Source organism: Arachis ipaensis, chromosome B2 (genome assembly GCF_059453495.1).
Source record: "Arachis ipaensis isolate K30076 ecotype BB chromosome B2, ASM5945349v1, whole genome shotgun sequence".
Taxonomy (NCBI): Eukaryota; Viridiplantae; Streptophyta; class Magnoliopsida; order Fabales; family Fabaceae; genus Arachis; species Arachis ipaensis.
In genome coordinates, this window is record NC_142437.1 from 93,700,224 (window position 1) to 93,718,706 (window position 18,483).

General features: G+C 38.7%; 1 non-coding gene across 1 annotated transcript; it reads right to left on the reverse strand.

Annotated features, from left to right (window-relative positions):
- Window positions 1-11,133: 11,133 nt before the first annotated feature.
- Window positions 11,134-11,241, reverse strand: LOC148574877 (small nucleolar RNA R71). Its single transcript, XR_015905723.1, has one exon. It is a non-coding gene; the product is annotated as a small nucleolar RNA R71 (small nucleolar RNA).
- Between the last annotated feature and the right edge of the window lie 7,242 nt (window positions 11,242-18,483).

Below are 18,483 nucleotides of genomic sequence, written 5' to 3' on the forward strand. Positions count from 1 at the left end.
CAGCGCAAAAAGTAGAGAAAAGGAGCTTGCTGGCAAGAAAACGCCAGTAACGGGCATTTTGGGCGTTAAACGCCAGAATGGATACCATTCTGGGCGTTTAACGCCAGTAAAGGTACCATTTTGGGCGTTAAACGCCAGAATGGGTACCATTCTGGGCATTTAACGCCAGAATTGCAGCATCCTGGGCGTTCAGAAAAATGCCTAGTGATAAAGGGGTTTCTGGCATTTAACGCCAGCCAGGGTACCTGGCTGGGTGTTAAACGCCCATAATGGCCAACAATTGGGCGTTAAATGCCAGAATGGATACCATTCTGGGCGTTTAACGCCAGAAAGGCAGGGGGAGGAGATTTTGTTTCCAACTTCAAATTTTTTTCAAATTTTCATGTTTTGATTCATACTTTTCTGCATAAATATGTTTCAAACTTTCATCATTCACCCTCCATTTTCAAAAATTCAAACATTTTCTAAATCTCTTTTCAAATTTCTTTCAAATCCCTCCCAAATCTTCTTCAAAAACTCAATTGTCTTCTTAATTTCTTTCCAAATCTTTTTCAACTCATCATATCATCTCTTAATTCTTAGATGCATAACCAAATTTTCAGATTTAACATCTTTATATCTTTTTCAATTACAAATCTCATCTTTTTCATATCATGATTTTATTTTCTTCCATCAATCATATCCATATGTCATATCTCTTTCAAATTTTTCGAAATCCCTCCCTCCACCTATAAATATACATTCGGCCATCCCCTCCTCTCCACCATTCGAATTTGCCTCTTCTCCTCTCTCTCCCCTTTCCTTTCTTTTGCTCGAGGGCAAGAAAACCTCTAATATTGGTGTGTTTTTCCGTGATCACTGAGCTAAGACTCATCAAGATCATGGAACCTAAGGGAAAACAAACCAAATCAAGAGGCAAGAAAGAGAACACTCCAAAGAGTCTTTGGAATCAAGAGAGGTTCTTAACCGAAGAACATGCAGACCATTACCACAAAATAATAGGTCTGAGGTCAGTGATCCCGAAAGTTAAATTCAATCTGAAAGAAGATGAATATCCGGAGATCCAAGAGCAAATTCGAAATAGAGGATGGGAAATTCTAGCTAATCCTGAAACAAAGGTTGGAAGAAACATGGTTCAGGAATTCTACTCAAATCTGTGGCTAACAGATAAGTAGAGAATAACTGGAACCGCCTTTCATACCTACCGAACCATGGTCAGAGGGAGGCTTATTTACTTCCATCTGGACAAAATAAGAGAGGTCTTCAAATTGTCTCAACTACAAGATGATCCAGAATCCTTTAATAGGAGAATGGTGAAAGTAGATAAGGGGTTGGATCAAGTTCTAGAGGACATATGCCTCCCTGGAACTAAGTGGATAACCAATTCAAAAGGTGTCCCAAACCAACTCAAGCGGGGAGATCTCAAACCAGTTGCAAGAGGCTGGTTGGACTTCATTGGGCGTTCTATATTACCCACTAGCAACCGCTCTGAGGTCACTGTCAAAAGAGCAGTGATGATTCATTGTATTATGCTTGGAAAAGAAGTGGAGATTCATCATCTGATTTCTTGTGAGATTTACATAATTGCAAACAAGAACTCCACTGAAGCCAAACTGGCCTATCCAAGCTTAATTTCTCTGCTATGTAAAGATGCTGGGTAAGGATGGGAGTAGATGAATTCATCCCAATCGAACACCCAATCACCAAGAAGTCAATGAAAAGACAAGATCAAGACAACTCCATAAAAAGGAGGGCGCAGGAGTTCCTCCCAGAAATTCCTGAAATTGACTACTGGACCCGCCTAGAAGCATCTGTTACCAAGCTGCATGAAGCTATGGAACAACTTAAGGAAGAACAGCAGAATCAAAACTGCATGCTCTGCAAACTGCTGAAGGAATAGGAGAAGCAGGGGCGTGAGCTAAAGGAGCTGAAGCACCAGAAGCTCTCCCTTGAAGGACCAAGCACCCCACAGATTGAGGGAGCATTCACTTCTCAAAATCAAGGTTGTTGATTCCTAACTCTGTGATAACCTTTATTATTAAGATTCTATTTTAAGAGTCATTTATTTTTCTATTTTTATTTTCTGCCTTCTATTATTATTGGTTTGCTCCTATATTTATTTTTGAGTCTTATTGTCATTCCATGATTAATAAAATTTAAGGTTTATGTCTTAAAGCTATGAATGTTCCATGAATCCATCACCTCTCTTAAATGAAAAATATTTTTAATTGAAAAAGAAAAGAAGTGCATGAATTTCGAATTTTAAAACAGATTAATTATTTTGATGTGGTGGCAATACTTTTGTTTTTCTGAATGAATGCTTGAACAGTGTATATTTTTGAATTTGTTGATTCATGAATGTTAAAATTGTTGGCTCTTGAAAGAATGATGGAAAAGGAGAAATGTTATTTGGTAATCTGAAAAATCATAAAATTGATTCTTGAAGCAAGAAAAAGCAGTGAAAAGCTTGCAAAAAAAAAGAGAGAGAGAAAGCGAAAAAAAAAGAAAGAAAAAGAAAAAGCAAGCAGAAAAATCCAATAGCCCTTTAAACCAAAAGACAAGGGTGAAATAAATAAGGATCCAAGGCTTTGAGCATCAGTGGATAGGAGGGCCTACAGGAATAAAATCCTGGCCTAAGCGGCTGAACCAAGCTGTCCCTAACCATGTGCTTGTGGCGTGAAGGTGTCAAGTGAAAACTTGAGACTGAGCGGTTAAAGTCGTGGTCCAAAAGCAAAAAGAGTGTGCTTAAGAGCTCTGGACACCTCTAATTGGGGACTCTAGAAAAGCTGAGTCACAATCTGAAAAGGTTCACCCAGTTATGTGTTTGTGGCATTTATGTATCCGGTGGTAATATTGGAAAACAAAATGCTTAGGGTCACGGCCAAGACTCATAAAGTAGCTGTATTCAAGAATCAACATACTTAACTAGGAGAATCAATAACACTATCTGGATTATGAGTTCCTATAGAAGCCAATCATTCTGAACTTCAAAGGATAAAGTGAGATGCCAAAACTATTCAGAGGCAAGAAGCTAAAAGCCTCGCTCATCTAATTAATACTGATCTTCATAGATGTTTTTGGAATTTATTGTATATTCTCTTCTTTTTATCCTATTTGATTTTTAGTTGCTTGGGGACAAGCAACAATTTAAGTTTGGTGTTGTGATGAGCGGATAATTTATACGCTTTTTGGCATTGTTTTTAGTATGTTTTTAGTATATTTTAATTAGTTTTTATTATATTTTTATTAGTTTTTATTTAAAATTCACTTTTCTGGACTTTACTATGAGTTTCTGTGTTTTTCTATGATTTCAGGTATTTTTTGGCTGAAATTGAGGGACCTGAGCAAAAATCTGATTCAGAGGCTGAAAAAGGACTGCAGATGCTGTTGGATTCTGACCTCCCTGCACTCGAAGTGGATTTTATGGAGCTACAGAAGCCCAATTGGCGCGCTCTCAATTGCGTTGGAAAGTAGACATCCTGGATTTTCCAGAAATATATAACAGTCCATACTTTGCCCGTGATTTGATGCCCCAAACAGGCGTTCCAAGTCAGCTCAAGAATTCTGGCGTTTAACGCCCGAACTGGCATAAAAACTGGAGTTAAACTCTCAAACTGGCACAAAAGCTGGCGTTTAACTCCAAGAAAAGTCTCTACATATGAAAGCTTTAATGCTCAGCCCAAGCACACACCAAGTGGGCCCCGGAAGTGGATTTTTACACTAAACACCCTAGCTTACTCATTTTTTGTAACCCTAGGTCACCAGTTTACTATAAAAACTACTTTTAGTGATTCATCTTGTACATCATGACACTTTACACGTTTTATATTGTATTCTCTATGGCATGAGTCTCTAAACCCCATTGTTGGGGGTGAGGAGCTTTGCTGTTCTTCATGAATTAATGCAATTACTACTGTTTTCCATTCTATCACGCTTGCTTCTATTCTAAGATATTCATTCGCACTTCAACCTGATGAATGTGATGATCCGTGACAATCATCATCATTCTCACCTATGAACGCGTGCCTGACAACCACCTCCATTCTACATGCAATCAAGCTTGAATGTGTATCTCTTGGGTTTCTAATCTAAGATTGGAACCTTCGTGGTATAAGCTAGAATTATTGGCGGTCATTCCTGAGATCCGGAACGTCTAAACCTTGTCTGTGGTATTCTGAGTAGGATCTGGGAAGGGATGACTGTGACGAGCTTCAAACTTGCGAGTGTTGGGCGTAGTGACAAACGCAAAAGGATCAATGGATCCTATTCCGACATGATCGAGAACCGACAGATGATAAGCCGTGCGGTGACAGCGCATTTGGAACATTTTCACTGAGAGGACGGGAAGTAGCCATTGACAACAGTGATGCCCAACATAAAGCTTGCCATGGAAGGATCCTTGCGTGCATGAAGAAGAAGATAGTAGGAAAGCAGAGATTCAGAAGACAAAGCACCTCCAAAGCCTCAACCTGTTCTTCATTACTGCATAACAAGTATTTATTTCATATTCTTTTACTTTTTACAATAAAATTTGAGAATTACTGATATCCTGATCAAGAGTTACAAGATAACCATAGCTTGCTTCAAGCCAACAATCTCTGTGGGATCGACCCTTACTCACGTAAGGTATTACTTGGATGACCCAGTGCACTTGCTGGTTAGTTGTGCGGAGTTGCAAAAGTGTGATTGTAATTTCGTGCACCAGAGCTCTGTTTATTTCTATGGATTGATATTATTACTTTTCTATTTTAATTAATGTACTGATTCAGTTTCAAGGATTACCTTCGTTCTTCATTTTATAAATCTGGGTGGAACGGGAGTATGACCCTTATTCTAGATGCGTTATTGTGACCCTTGGAAGAGGTCACTCACTTAAACACAGTTCTAAAGTAAATTCCTCCTAAATTGCTAGTTACTTGAAGTAATCTGGATACGTGACATATAATCCGTTTAGCTTTGGGTAATTAGAATTTTTGTGGCTATAAACTAGATTTGAACTTAATCCTCTAATTAGAATCAAGTGACCAAGGGAGTGGCGGTTGATAAAGGTTAGAGGAGACTAAATCACTAAGGGATTAGGGTTTAGTCAATTACAGTTTGCCATGAAATAAATCTTGCATGATTAAAATAGTTGGTAAGAAAACTACTTAATCCGAAAAAGTAAACATTTTCGATACCTTAACTGTTTTCTCTTATTGATTTCTCACCAATTCTCTTGTTTTCTTTCTTTATTCTTGAATTACTATTTAATGCTGTTTCAAACCACCAAACCACGTTTTCTGTCTACCTAACTAAATCAATCAGTCGACCATTATTGCTCAGTCCATCAGTCCTTGTGGGATCAACCCTCACTCACCTGAGGTATTACTTAGACGACTCGGTGCACTTGCCGCACCAGCTAGGAAAATAACTCTTTGATCTTTTAATCACATTTGACCTTCCTAGCCATTGATGCTCAGAGTCTTGGACCACGCTTTTTAGTTTCTTTTTCTTTTTGCTGTCTATTTTGCTCCAAGGATTAAATTCTTGTTTAATTTAGAGAATCCATAATACTTCTCTAAATTCCTGTACCACAAGAATCAACACTCTTAACTTCAATATCAATTGTGCACTATTCTTTTCATACATTCAAAGCCACAGATAATACCACCACATCAAGATCAACAGGACAATTCAAAATATTTAACTCAACTTGTCATGCAATTACATCACTTTTCTTTTCTTTTTCTTTTTCAAGCTCAGTGAGCATACATGAGACATCATCAAAAGTAGAATTTAAAGACCATTTAAACTAATAAATATAAATAGAATTACTGACTCTAAACAGGATCATGCAAAAGACACTATAAAGCACTAGGAAATAGGAGATAAATAATATAAGAATTGAAATACGGAAATAACATAAAAGGAACTAAACCACCTCAGTCGTCATAGTGGCTGCTCCTTCCCAAAAATCCTCTGGAAGCTCCAAAATCACGCCTGAGCTGCTTCATCTCCCGCCTCTAGCTCTGTTGCTCCTTCACAAGCTTCTGAAGGAGGGCAGAGAGGCCCTCATGGTCCATCCTTAACTAATCAATGAACGATGCCAGGTGCCCAATGGATGATGTCAACTGATCCTAATAATCTTGTGGAGGGAAATAGTATCCCTGAGGCATTTCAAGCTGCTGCTGTTGAGGAGGAGGAACTGACTCCTGAGGTGGAGCTTGGGCATACTCTTTAGCATACTCTATACCCCTCCTAGTGATCGGCCTCTCGATGTCAATTGGGGTGTTACGATCAATGCGTACTTGAGCGGTGTCAGATAGGCAGAAAATGAGGTGGGGAAAGGCCAGCCTGAAAAAAGTGGATGCCTTCACGGCAATACTGTACAACTCCTGAGGAATCACGCGATGCACCTCCACCTGATTACCGAGTATGATGCAGTGAATCATCACTACTCAGTCAATGGTAACCTCGGACTGGTTACTCGTAGGAATGATGGAGCGCTGAATGAACTCCAACCATCCCCTAATAGAATTTGTCATGGTTATGCAAAGATTATGTCCCTTAATGAATTGCTTATTCGTTCCCAGGGTTAAGGTTCACAGATGATTTGTTTGAGTTCCAGGATAACCTACTCTAAACCTGTGCAGTTCCGTTATTGGTATTGCATTGGGTTTTAAATTACCATGGTTTCATTGTTGTATCGTTCATGTTTAGGTTGAAGTTGTCGTGTTCACTGCTCACTTGGGTTAGCGTTTGGTGTTGTTTGATAGAGATGTTGCTGAATTTTTGGCTTAATCTACAAAATAAATTTCTATTTTATGAGTGCTACCTCTGTTAGTTTTACTAATTTGACTGTGAAGGGCTTGTGTTTGTAGCTCCAGTGATAGTACCGTTATCTACTTTTATCTGCAACCATTATCTATTGTTATTTGCCACAGATGTTTTTTAGAAAGATGATGAGCGGATAATTTATACGCTTTTTGACATTGTTTTTATTATGTTTTTAGTAGGATCTAGTTACTTTTAGGGATGTTTTCATTAGTTTTTATGTTAAATTCACATTTCTGGACTTTACTATGAGTTTGTGTGTTTTTCTGTGATTTCAGGTATTTTCTGACTGAAATTGAGGGACTTGAGCAGAAATCAGATTCAGAGGTTGAAAAAGGACTGCTGATGCTGTTGGATTCTGACCTCCCTGCACTCAAAGTGGATTTTCTGGAGCTACAGAACTCGAAATGGCGCGCTTCCAATTGCGTTGGAAATTAGACATCCCGGGCTTTCCATCAATATATAATAGTCCATACTTTGGCCAAGAATTGACGACGTAAACTGGCGTTCAACGCCAGCTCTCTGCCCAAAACTGGCGTCCAGCGCCAGAAAAGGATCCTAAACCAGAGTTGAACGCCCAAACTGGCACAAAAACTGGCGTTCAACTCCACAAATGGCCTCTGCACGTGTAACACTCAAGCCCAAGCCCAAGCACACACCAAGTGGGCCCAGGAAGTGGATTTATGCATCAATTACTCACGCATGTAAACCCTAGTGACTAGTTTATTATAAATAGGACCTCTTACTATTGTATTAGGCATCCTGGATTGTATTTTGGTCCTGTGATCACGTTTTAGGGGGCTGGCCATCTCGGCCATGCCTGGACCTTTCACTTATGTATTTTCAACGGTAGAGTTTCTACACTCCATAGATTAAGGTGTGGAGCTCTGCTGTTCCTCAAAGATTAATGCAAAGTACTACTGTTTTCTATTCAATTCTTCTTATTTCGCTTCTAAGATATCCATTCGCACCCAAGAACGTGATGAAGGTGATGATTATGTGTGACGCTCATCATCCTTCTCCCCTATGAACGCGTGCCTGACAAACACTTCTGTTCTACATGAATTAAGCTAGAATGAATATCTCTTAGATCTCCTAACCAGAATCTTCGTGGCGTAAGCTAGAATGATGGCGGCATTCAAGAGAATCCGGAAAGTCTAAACCTTGTCCGTGGTATTCCGAGTAGGATTCAATGATTGAATGACTGTGACGAGCTCCTAACTCGCGATTGCAGGGCGTTAGTGACAGACGCAAAAGGATAGTAAATCCTATTCCAGCATGATCGAGAACCGACAGATGAATAGCCGTGCCGTGACAGGGTGCGTGAGCATATTATTCACTGAGAGGATAAGATGAAGCCATTGACAAGGGTGATGCCTCCAGACGATTAGCCGTGCCGTGACAGGGCATTGGATCATTTTCCCGAGAGATGACCGAAAGTAGCCATTGACAGTGGTGATGTATCACATAAAGCCAGCCATGGAAATGAGTAAGACTGATTGGATGAAGATAGCAGGAAAGCAGAGGTTCAGAGGAACGAAAAGCATCTCCATTCGCTTATCTGAAATTCCTACCAATGATTTACATAAGTATTTCTATCCCTATCTTATTATATTAAATTCGAAAACACCATTATTATTTTATATCCGCCTGACTGAGATTTACAAGGTGACCATAGCTTGCTTCATACCAACAATCTCCGTGGGATTCGACCCTTACTCACGTAAGGTATTACTTGGACGACCCAGTGCACTTGCTGGTTAGTTGTATCGAAGTTGTGACAATTATGAATTAAGATCAAAGCACCAAGCTTTGGAGCCATTACCAGGGATTTGTTTGAGCCTGGAGATCACAATTTCGTGCACCAAGTTTTTGGCGCCGTTGCCGGGGATTGTTTGAGTTTGGACAACTGACGGTTCATCTTGTTGCTCAGATTAGGTAATTTTCTTTTTGTTTTCTTTTAAAAAAAAATTTTTTTCAAAAAAATATTTTCAAAAATCTCTCATCTGTTTTCGAAAAAAAAAATAATAAATAAAAATGTTTTCAAAAATTTATTCAAAATTTTTAAGAATGAATTCTAGTGTTTCATGAAGCATGTGAAGCCTGGCTGGCTGTAAAGCCATGTCTAAATTCATTTGGACTGAGGCAGCAATTTGTTATCAAGAGCAAGCTAGTTGGAGTTAATCCACCTGCTACTGTTTCTGATTTACATGCTAAAGCTTGGCTGGCCATTGGCCATGTCTAGTGTTTTGGACTGGAGCTTTCTTTGAAAGCTTGGCTGGCTAATGAGCCATGTCTAATTCCTGGACTGAAGCTTTAGACTAACATGGCAAGATTCCTGGAATTCATATTAAAAATTTTGGAATCCTTATTTTTCCTTTTAATTTTCTAAAAATATAAAATAAAAATCCAAAAAAATTAGAAAATCATAAAAATCAAAAATATTTTCGGTTTCTTGTTTGAGTCTTGAGTCACATTATGAGTTTGGTGTCACTTGCATATGCATCTTGCATTTTTTCGAAAATTCATGCATTCATAGTGTTCTTCATGATCTTCAAGTTGTTCTTGGTAAGTCTTCTTGTTTGATCTTGATGATTTTTTGTTTTGTGTCTTTTCATGTTTATCATATGCATTCTTGAATTCTTAGTGCGTAAGCATTAAAGAATTCTAAGTTTGATGTCTTGCATGTTTTCTTTGCATTAAAAATTTTTCAAAAATATGTTCTTGATGTTCATCATGACATTCAAAGTGTTCTTGGTGTTCATCTTGACATTCATAGCATTCTTGCATGCATCACATGTTTTGATCTAAAAATTTCATGCATTACATCTTTTTAGTGTTTTTCTCTTGCATCATAAAAATTCAAAAATCAAAAAAATATCTTTCCCTTTTTCTCTCATCAAATTCGAAAATTTGGATTGACTTTTTCAAAAATTTTTAAAATCAAATTGTTTCTCATGAGTCAAATCAAATTTTCAATTTGAAAATCTTATCTTTTTCAAAATCTTTTTCAAAATTTTTGGTTATTTTTGAAAATTCCAAAAATATTTTTCAAAAATCTTTTTCTTAATTTTTTCACAAATTTTCGAAAATAACATAATCAATTAATGTTTTGATTCAAAAATTTGAAGTTTGTTACTTGCTTGTTAAGAAAGATTCAAACTTTAAGTTCTAGAATCATATCTTGTGATTTCTTATGAATCAAGTCATTAATTGTGATTTTAAAAATCAAATCTTTTTCAAAACTAATTTCAATCATATCTTTTCAAAAATATCTTCTTATCTTATCTTTTTCAAAAATATCTTTTCAAAATATCTTTTCTAACTTCCTAACTTCTTATCTTTTCAAAATTTGTTTCAACTAACTAACTAACTTTTTGTTTGTTTCTTAACTTTTTCAAAACCACCTAACTAACTCTCTCTCTCATTTTTCGAAAATATCTCTCCCTTTTTTTCAAAATTTCTTTTTAATTTATTAATTATTTTAATTTTAAAAAAAAAATTCGAAAAAATACTAAACTTTTTCAAAAACTATTTTCAAAAATCACTAACTCCTTTTCAAAAATAAATTTCGAAAATTCCCTCCTTCTCTCCCATCTCATTCTATTTATTCATTCATATCCTAACATCTCATCTCACATTCCAATCCTCACAGTTGTGTTTCTTCCTTTACATCACATCCTTTATCTCCCCCTCTTCTTCTACTTACAAAGGGATCCCTATACTGTGGTATAAAGGATCTCTATTATTATTATTATCATTTTTCTGGCCATTCTTCCTTGTCATATGAGCAGGAGCAAGGATAAGAACATTCTTGTGGAAGCAGATCCAGAACCTGAAAGGACTCTGAAGAGAAAATTAAGAGAAGCTAAAATACAACAATCCAGAGATAACCTTTCAGAAATTTTCGAACAGGCAGAGGAGATGGCAGGCGAAAATAATAATAATGAAAGGAGGATGCTTGGTGACTTTACTGCACCTAATTCCAATTTACATGGAAGAAGCATCTCCATTCCTGCCATTGGAGCAAACAACTTTGAGCTGAAACCTCAGTTAGTTTCTCTGATGCAGCAGAACTGCAAGTTTCATGGACTTCCATCAGAAGATCCTTTTCAGTTCTTAACTGAATTCTTGCAGATATGTGATACTGTTAAGACTAATGGCGTAAATCCTGAAGTCTACAGGCTCATGCTTTTCCCTTTTGCTGTAAGAGACAGAGCTAGACTTTGGTTGGATTCTCAACCTAAAGACAGCCTGAACTCTTGGGATAAGCTGGTCACGGCTTTCTTAGCCAACTACTTTCCTCCTCAAAAGCTGAGCAAGCTTAGAGCTGATGTTCAAACCTTCAGACAGAAAGAAGGTGAATCCCTCTATGAAGCTTGGGAAAGATACAAACAGTTGACCAAAAAGTGTCCTTCTGACATGCTTTCAGAATGGACCATCCTGGATATATTCTATGATGGTTTATCTGAGCTATCAAAGATGTCACTGGACACTTCTGCAGGTGGATCCATTCACCTAAAGAAAACGCCTGCAGAAGCTCAAGAACTCATTGATATGGTTGCTAATAACCAGTTCATGTACACTTCTGAAAGGAATCCTGTGAGTAATGGGACGCCTATGAAGAAGGGAGTTCTTGAGGTTGATACTCTGAATGCCATATTGGCTCAGAATAAAATATTGACTCAGCAAGTCAATATGATCTCTCAGAGTCTGCATGGAATGCAAGCTGCATCCAACAGTACTCAAGAGGCATCTTCTGAAGAAGAAGCCTATGATCCTGAGAACCCTGCAATAGCAGAGGTAAATTACTTAGGTGAACCTTATGGAAACACCTATAACTCAACATGGAGAAATCATCCAAATTTCTCATGGAAGGATCAAAAGCCCCAACAAGGCTTTAATAATGGTGGAAGAAACAGGTTTAGCAATAGCAAGCCTTTTCCATCATCAACTCAGCAACAGACAGAGAACTCTGAACAAAATGCTTCTAATTTAGCAAATCTAGTCTCTGATCTATCTAAGGCCACTGTAAGTTTCATGAATGAAACAAGATCTTCCATTAGAAATCTGGAAGCACAAGTGGGCCAGCTGAGTAAAAGGATCACTGAAATCCCTCCTAGTACTCTCCCAAGCAATACAGAAGAGAACCCAAAAGGAGAGTGCAAGGCCATTGACATAAGCGCCATGGCCGAACCTGTGAGGAGAGGAGAGGACGTGAATCCCAAGGAGGAAGACCTCCTGGGACGTCCAGTGATCAATAAGGAGCTTCCCTCTGGGGAACCAAAGGACTCTGAGGCTCATCTAGAGACCATAGAGATTCCATTGAACCTCCTTATGCCCTTCATGAGCTCTGATGAATATTCTTCTTCTGAAGAGAATGAGGATGTTACTGAAGAGCAAACTGCCAAGTTTCTTGGTGCAATCATGAAGCTGAATGCCAAATTATTTGGCATTGATGCTTGGGAAGTTGAACCTCCCTTGTTCATCAATGAACTAAGTGATCTGGATCAACTGACATTGCCTCAGAAGAGACAGGATCCTGGAAAGTTCATAATACCCTGTACCATAGGCACCATGATCTTTAAAGCTCTGTGTGACCTTGGTTCAGGTATTAACCTCATGCCCCTCTCTGTAATAGAGAAACTGGGAATCTATGGGGTGCAAGCTGCTAAAATCTCATTAGAGATGGCAGACAGCTCTAGAAAACAGGCTTATGGACAAGTAGAGGACGTGTTAGTAAAGGTTGAAGGCCTTTACATCCCTGCTGATTTCATAATCCTGGATACTGGAAAGGAAGAGGATGAATCCATCATCCTAGGAAGACCTTTCTTGGCCACAGCAAGAGCTGTGATTGATGTTGACAGAGGTGAAATAGTCCTTCAATGGAATGAGAACTCCCTTGTATTCAAAACTCAAGGATCTCCCTCTGCAACCATGGAGAGGAAGCAAGAAAAGCTTCTCTCCAAGCAGAGTCAACCAGAGCCCCCACAGTCAAACTCTAAGTTTGGTGTTGGGAGGCCACAACCAAACTCTAAGTTTGGTGTTGAACTCCCATATCCAAACTCTAAGTTTGGTGTTGGAGAGTCTCAACAAAGCTCTGCACATCTGTGAGGCTCCATGAGAGCCCACTGTCAAGCTATTGACATTAAAGAAGCGCTTGTTGGGAGGCAACCCAATGTTTATCTAATTCTTATTTTTTTGTTTTTCATGTTTTCTTAGGTTCATGATCATGTGGAGTCACAAAATAAATATAAAAATTGAAAACGGAATCAAAAACAGCAGAAGAAAAATCACACCCTGGAGGAGCATCTGTCTGGCGTTCAAACGCCAGAACAGAGCATAGTTCTGGCGCTGAACGCCCAAATAGGCAGCATCCTGGCACTGAACGCCCAGAACAAGCATGGTTCTGGCGTTCAACGCCAGAAATGGCAACAAATGGGCGCTGAACGCCCAAAATGGCCACCAACCTGGCGCTGAACGCCCAGAGTTGGATACAAAGGCATTTTTACATGCCTAAGGGGTACAGGGATGTAAATCCTTGAAAACCTCAGGATCTGTGGACCCCACAGGATCCCCACCTACCTCCACTCACTTCTTCTCACCACTCTCTTTCACACAACCCCATAAACACTCTTCCCGAAAAGCCCTTCACCAATCACCTCAATCTCTCTTTCCCATTAAACCCTCACCACTCATATCCACCCACTCTTCCCCATAAACCTACCTCATTAAACTCCACCTACCTTCAAAATTCAAAACCAATTTCCCACCCAAACCCACCCATATGGCCGAACCAATAACCCCCTCCCTTCCCTATATAAAGACATCCATTCTTCATCAAATTCACACAACAAACCCATCTACACTCCTCTTGGCCGAAACCACATCTCCCTCTCCTCCATTTCTTCTTCTTCTTCATCTATTCTTTTGTTTATTGCTCGAGGGCGAGCAATATTCTAAGTTTGGTGTGGTAAAAGCATAGCTTTTTTGTTTTTCCATTACCATTGATGGCACCCAAGACCGGAGAATCCTCTAGAAGAGGGAAAGGGAAGACAAAAGCTTCCACATCCGAGTCATGGGAGATGGGAAGATTCATCTCCAAAGCCCATCAAGACCACTTCTATGATGTTGTGGCCAAGAAGAAGGTGATCCCTGAGGTCCCTTTTAAACTCAAAAGAAATGAGTATCCGGAGATCCGACATGAAATTCAAAGAAGAGGTTGGGAAGTTCTAACAAACCCCATCCAACAAGTCGGCATCTTAATGGTTCAAGAGTTCTATGCCAATGCATGGATCACCAAGAACCATGATCAAAGTAAGAACCCGGATCCAAAGAACTATGTTACAATGGTTCGGGGGAAATACTTTGATTTTAGTCCGGAGAATGTGAGGTTGGCGTTCAACTTGCCATACATGGAAGAGAACGCACGCCCCTACACAAGGAGAGTCAACTTTGATCAAAGGTTGGACCAAGTCCTTATGGACATATGTGTAGAAGGAGCTCAATGGAAAATTGACTCCAAAGGCAAGCCGGTTCAACTAAGAAGATTGGACCTCAAGCCTATTGCTAGAGGATGGTTGGAGTTTATTCAATGCTCAATCATTCCCACTAGCAACCGGTCTGAAGTTACTATAGACCGGGCCATCATGATCCATAGCATCATGATTGGAGAAGAGGTGGAAGTTCATGAGATTATACCTCAAGAACTCTACAAGGTGGCTGACAAGTCCTCCACCATGGCAAGGTTAGCCTTTCCTCACCTCATTTGCCACCTATGCAATTCAGCTGGGATTGACATAGAGGGAGATATCCTCATTAAAGAGGAAAAGCCCATCACTAAGAAAAAGATGGAGCAAGCAAGAGAGCCCAGTCATGGAGCTCAAGAGGCGCAAGAAGCTCATTTCCATGAGATCCCTGAGATGCCTCAAATGCACTTTCCTCCACATAACTATTGGGAGCAAATCAACACCTCCCTAGGAGAATTGAGTTCCAATATGGGACAACTAAGGGTGGAACATCAAGAGCACTCCATCATGCTCCATGAAATAAGAGAAGATCAGAAAGCAATGAGGGAGGAGCAACAAAGACAAGGAAGAGACATAGAAGAGCTCAAGGACATCATTGGTTCCTCAAGAAGAAAACGCCATCATCACTAAGGTGGATTCATTCCTTGTTCTTCTTTCTTCTGTTTTTCGTTTTCTATGTTATGTGCTTATCTGTGTTTGTGTCTTCATTACATGATCATTAGTAGTTAGTAACTTTGTCTTAAAGTTATGAATGTCCTATGAATCCATCACCTCTCTTAAATGAAAAATGTTTTAATTCAAAAGAACAAGAAGTACATGAGTTGCGAATTTATCCTTGAACTTAGCTTAATTATATTGATGTGGTGACAATGCTTCTTGTTTTCTGAATGTATGCTTGAACAGTGCATATGTCTTTTGAAGTTGTTGTTTAAGAATGTTAAATATGTTGGCTCTTGAAAGAATGATGACTAGGAGACATGTTATTTGATAATCTGAAAAATCATAAAAATGATTCTTGAAGCAAGAAAAAGCAGCAAAGAACAAAGCTTGCAGAAAAAAAAAAGGGAAGGAAAAAAAAAAGAGAAAAAAAATAGGCGAAAAAAAATAGAAAGAAAAAGAAAAAGCAAGCAGAAAAAGCCAATAACCCTTAAAACCAAAAGGCAAGGGCAAATAAAAAGGATCCCAAGGCTTTGAGCATCAGTGGATAGGAGGGCCTAAAGGAATAAAATCCTGGTCTAAGCAGCTAAACCAAGCTGTCCCTAACCATGTGCTTGTGGCGTGTAGGTGTCAAGTGAAAACTTGAGACTGAGCGGTTAAAGTCAAGGTCCAAAGCAAAAGAAGAGTGTGCTTAAGAACCCTGGACACCTCTAATTGGGGACTTTAGCAAAGCTGAGTCACAATCTGAAAGGGTTCACCCAATTATGTGTCTGTGGCATTTATGTATCCGGTGGTAATACTGGAAAACAAAGTGCTTAGGGCCACGGCCAAGACTCATAAAGAAGCTGTGTTCAAGAATCATCATACTGAACTAGGAGAGTCAATAACACTATTCGAAATCTGAAGTTCCTATAGATGCCAATCATTCTAAACTTCAATGGATAAAGTGAGATGCCAAAACTATTCAAGAGGCAAAAAGCTATAAGTCCCGCTCATATGATTGGAGCTATGTTTCATTGATAGTTTGGAATTTATTGTATATTCTCTTCTTTTTATCCTATTTGATTTTTAGTTGCTTGGGGACAAGCAACAATTTAAGTTTGGTGTTGTGATGAGCGGATAATTTATACGCTTTTTGACATTATTTTTATTATGTTTTTAGTAGGATCTAGTTACTTTTAGGGATGTTTTCATTAGTTTTTATGTTAAATTCACATTTCTGGACTTTACTATGAGTTTGTGTGTTTTTCTGTGATTTCAGGTATTTTCTGACTGAAATTGAGGGACTTGAGCAGAAATCAGATTCAGAGGTTGAAAAAGGACTGCTGATGCTGTTGGATTCTGACCTCCCTGCACTCAAAGTGGATTTTCTGGATCTACAGAACTCAAAATGGCGCGCTTCCAATTGCGTTGGAAAGTAGACATCCAGGGCTTTCCATCAATATATAATAGTCCATACTTTGGCCAAGAATTGATGACGTAAACTGGCGTTCAACGCCAGCTCTCTGCCCAAAACTGGCGTCCAGCGCCAGAAAAGGATCCTAAACCAGAGTTGAACACCCAAACTGGCACAAAAACTGGCGTTCAACTCCACAAATGGCCTCTGCACGTGTAACACTCAAGCCCAAGCCCAAGCACACACCAAGTGGGCCCAGGAAGTGGATTTATGCATCAATTACTCACGCATGTAAACCCTAGTGACTAGTTTATTATAAATAGGACCTCTTACTATTGTATTAGGCATCCTGGATTGTATTTTGGTCCTGTGATCACATTTTAGGGGGCTGGCCATCTCGGCCATGCCTGGACCTTTCACTTATGTATTTTCAACGGTAGAGTTTCTACACTCCATAGATTAAGGTGTGGAGCTCTGCTGTTCCTCAAAGATTAATGCAAAGTACTACTGTTTTCTATTCAATTCTTCTTATTTCGCTTCTAAGATATCCATTCGCACCCAAGAACGTGATGAAGGTGATGATTATGTGTGACGCTCATCATCCTTCTCCCCTATGAACGCGTGCCTGACAAACACTTCTGTTCTACATGAATTAAGCTAGAATGAATATCTCTTAGATCTCCTAACCAGAATCTTCGTGGTGTAAGCTAGAATGATGGCGGCATTCAAGAGAATCCGGAAAGTCTAAACCTTGTCCGTGGTATTCCGAGTAGGATTCAATGATTGAATGACTGTGACGAGCTCCTAACTCGCGATTGCAGGGCGTTAGTGACAGACGCAAAAGGATAGTAAATCCTATTCCAGCATGATCGAGAACCGACAGATGAATAGCCGTGCTGTGACAGGGTGCGTGAGCATATTATTCACTGAGAGGATAAGATGAAGCCATTGACAAGGGTGATGCCTCCAGACGATTAGCCGTGCCGTGACAGGGCATTGGATCATTTTCCCGAGAGATGACCGAAAGTAGCCATTGACAGTGGTGATGTATCACATAAAGCCAGCCATGGAAAGGAGTAAGACTGATTGGATGAAGATAGCAGGAAAGCAGAGGTTCAGAGGAACGAAAAGCATCTCCATTCGCTTATCTGAAATTCCTACCAATGATTTACATAAGTATTTCTATCCCTATCTTATTATATTAAATTCGAAAACACCATTATTATTTTATATCCGCCTGACTGAGATTTACAAGGTGACCATAGCTTGCTTCATACCAACAATCTCCGTGGGATTCGACCCTTACTCACGTAAGGTATTACTTGGACGACCTAGTGCACTTGCTGGTTAGTTGTATCGAAGTTGTGACAATTATGAATTAAGATCAAAGCACCAAGCTTTGGAGCTATTACCAGGGATTTGTTTGAGCCTGGAGATCACAATTTCGTGCACCAAAAGACAAATTAGATTTTGGAGGAGGGGAAGAATGTTGTAGTTATTAAGAATTTGCATATGTAATCGTCTTATTTGGACTAGACAATGGTGTTAAAAGAGATAAACGAAGATGCCATACTCCACGTCTGAATCATTTAAAAGCAAGGGACACTCTAGTTTTATACCATGGAGAATCAACACAAAAGAGACCTTACATATTTAAGTCACTTGTTCCACACCTAAATATATTTAAATATTCAACTGATTAATCTAAGTTACTTAAGTAGAAAAAAATTTATAAATATTTTACAACTAGATACAATAAGCCGGATGGGGTGTGTGTGTTGGGTATTTAGTGTTTAGAATATAGCATCCTGAGCTTTTAAAAAAAAATAAATAATGAGTTATTTATTATTTATTATTTTATTTAAAGAAAATTATTCTCTTAAAAATAATTAAATTAAATTTTATGATACTTTAAATTTAAAATTTATTAAAATTTTTAAATTATTTTTATTATAATGAGATATTTTAAAAAAGATAAAAAAATATTATTATTATTATTATTATTATTATTATTATTATTATTATTATTAAAGTTAAAAAAAAAAAAAAGAAAGGAAGTGGCCGAAGCCATTTGGGAACAAGGAAAAG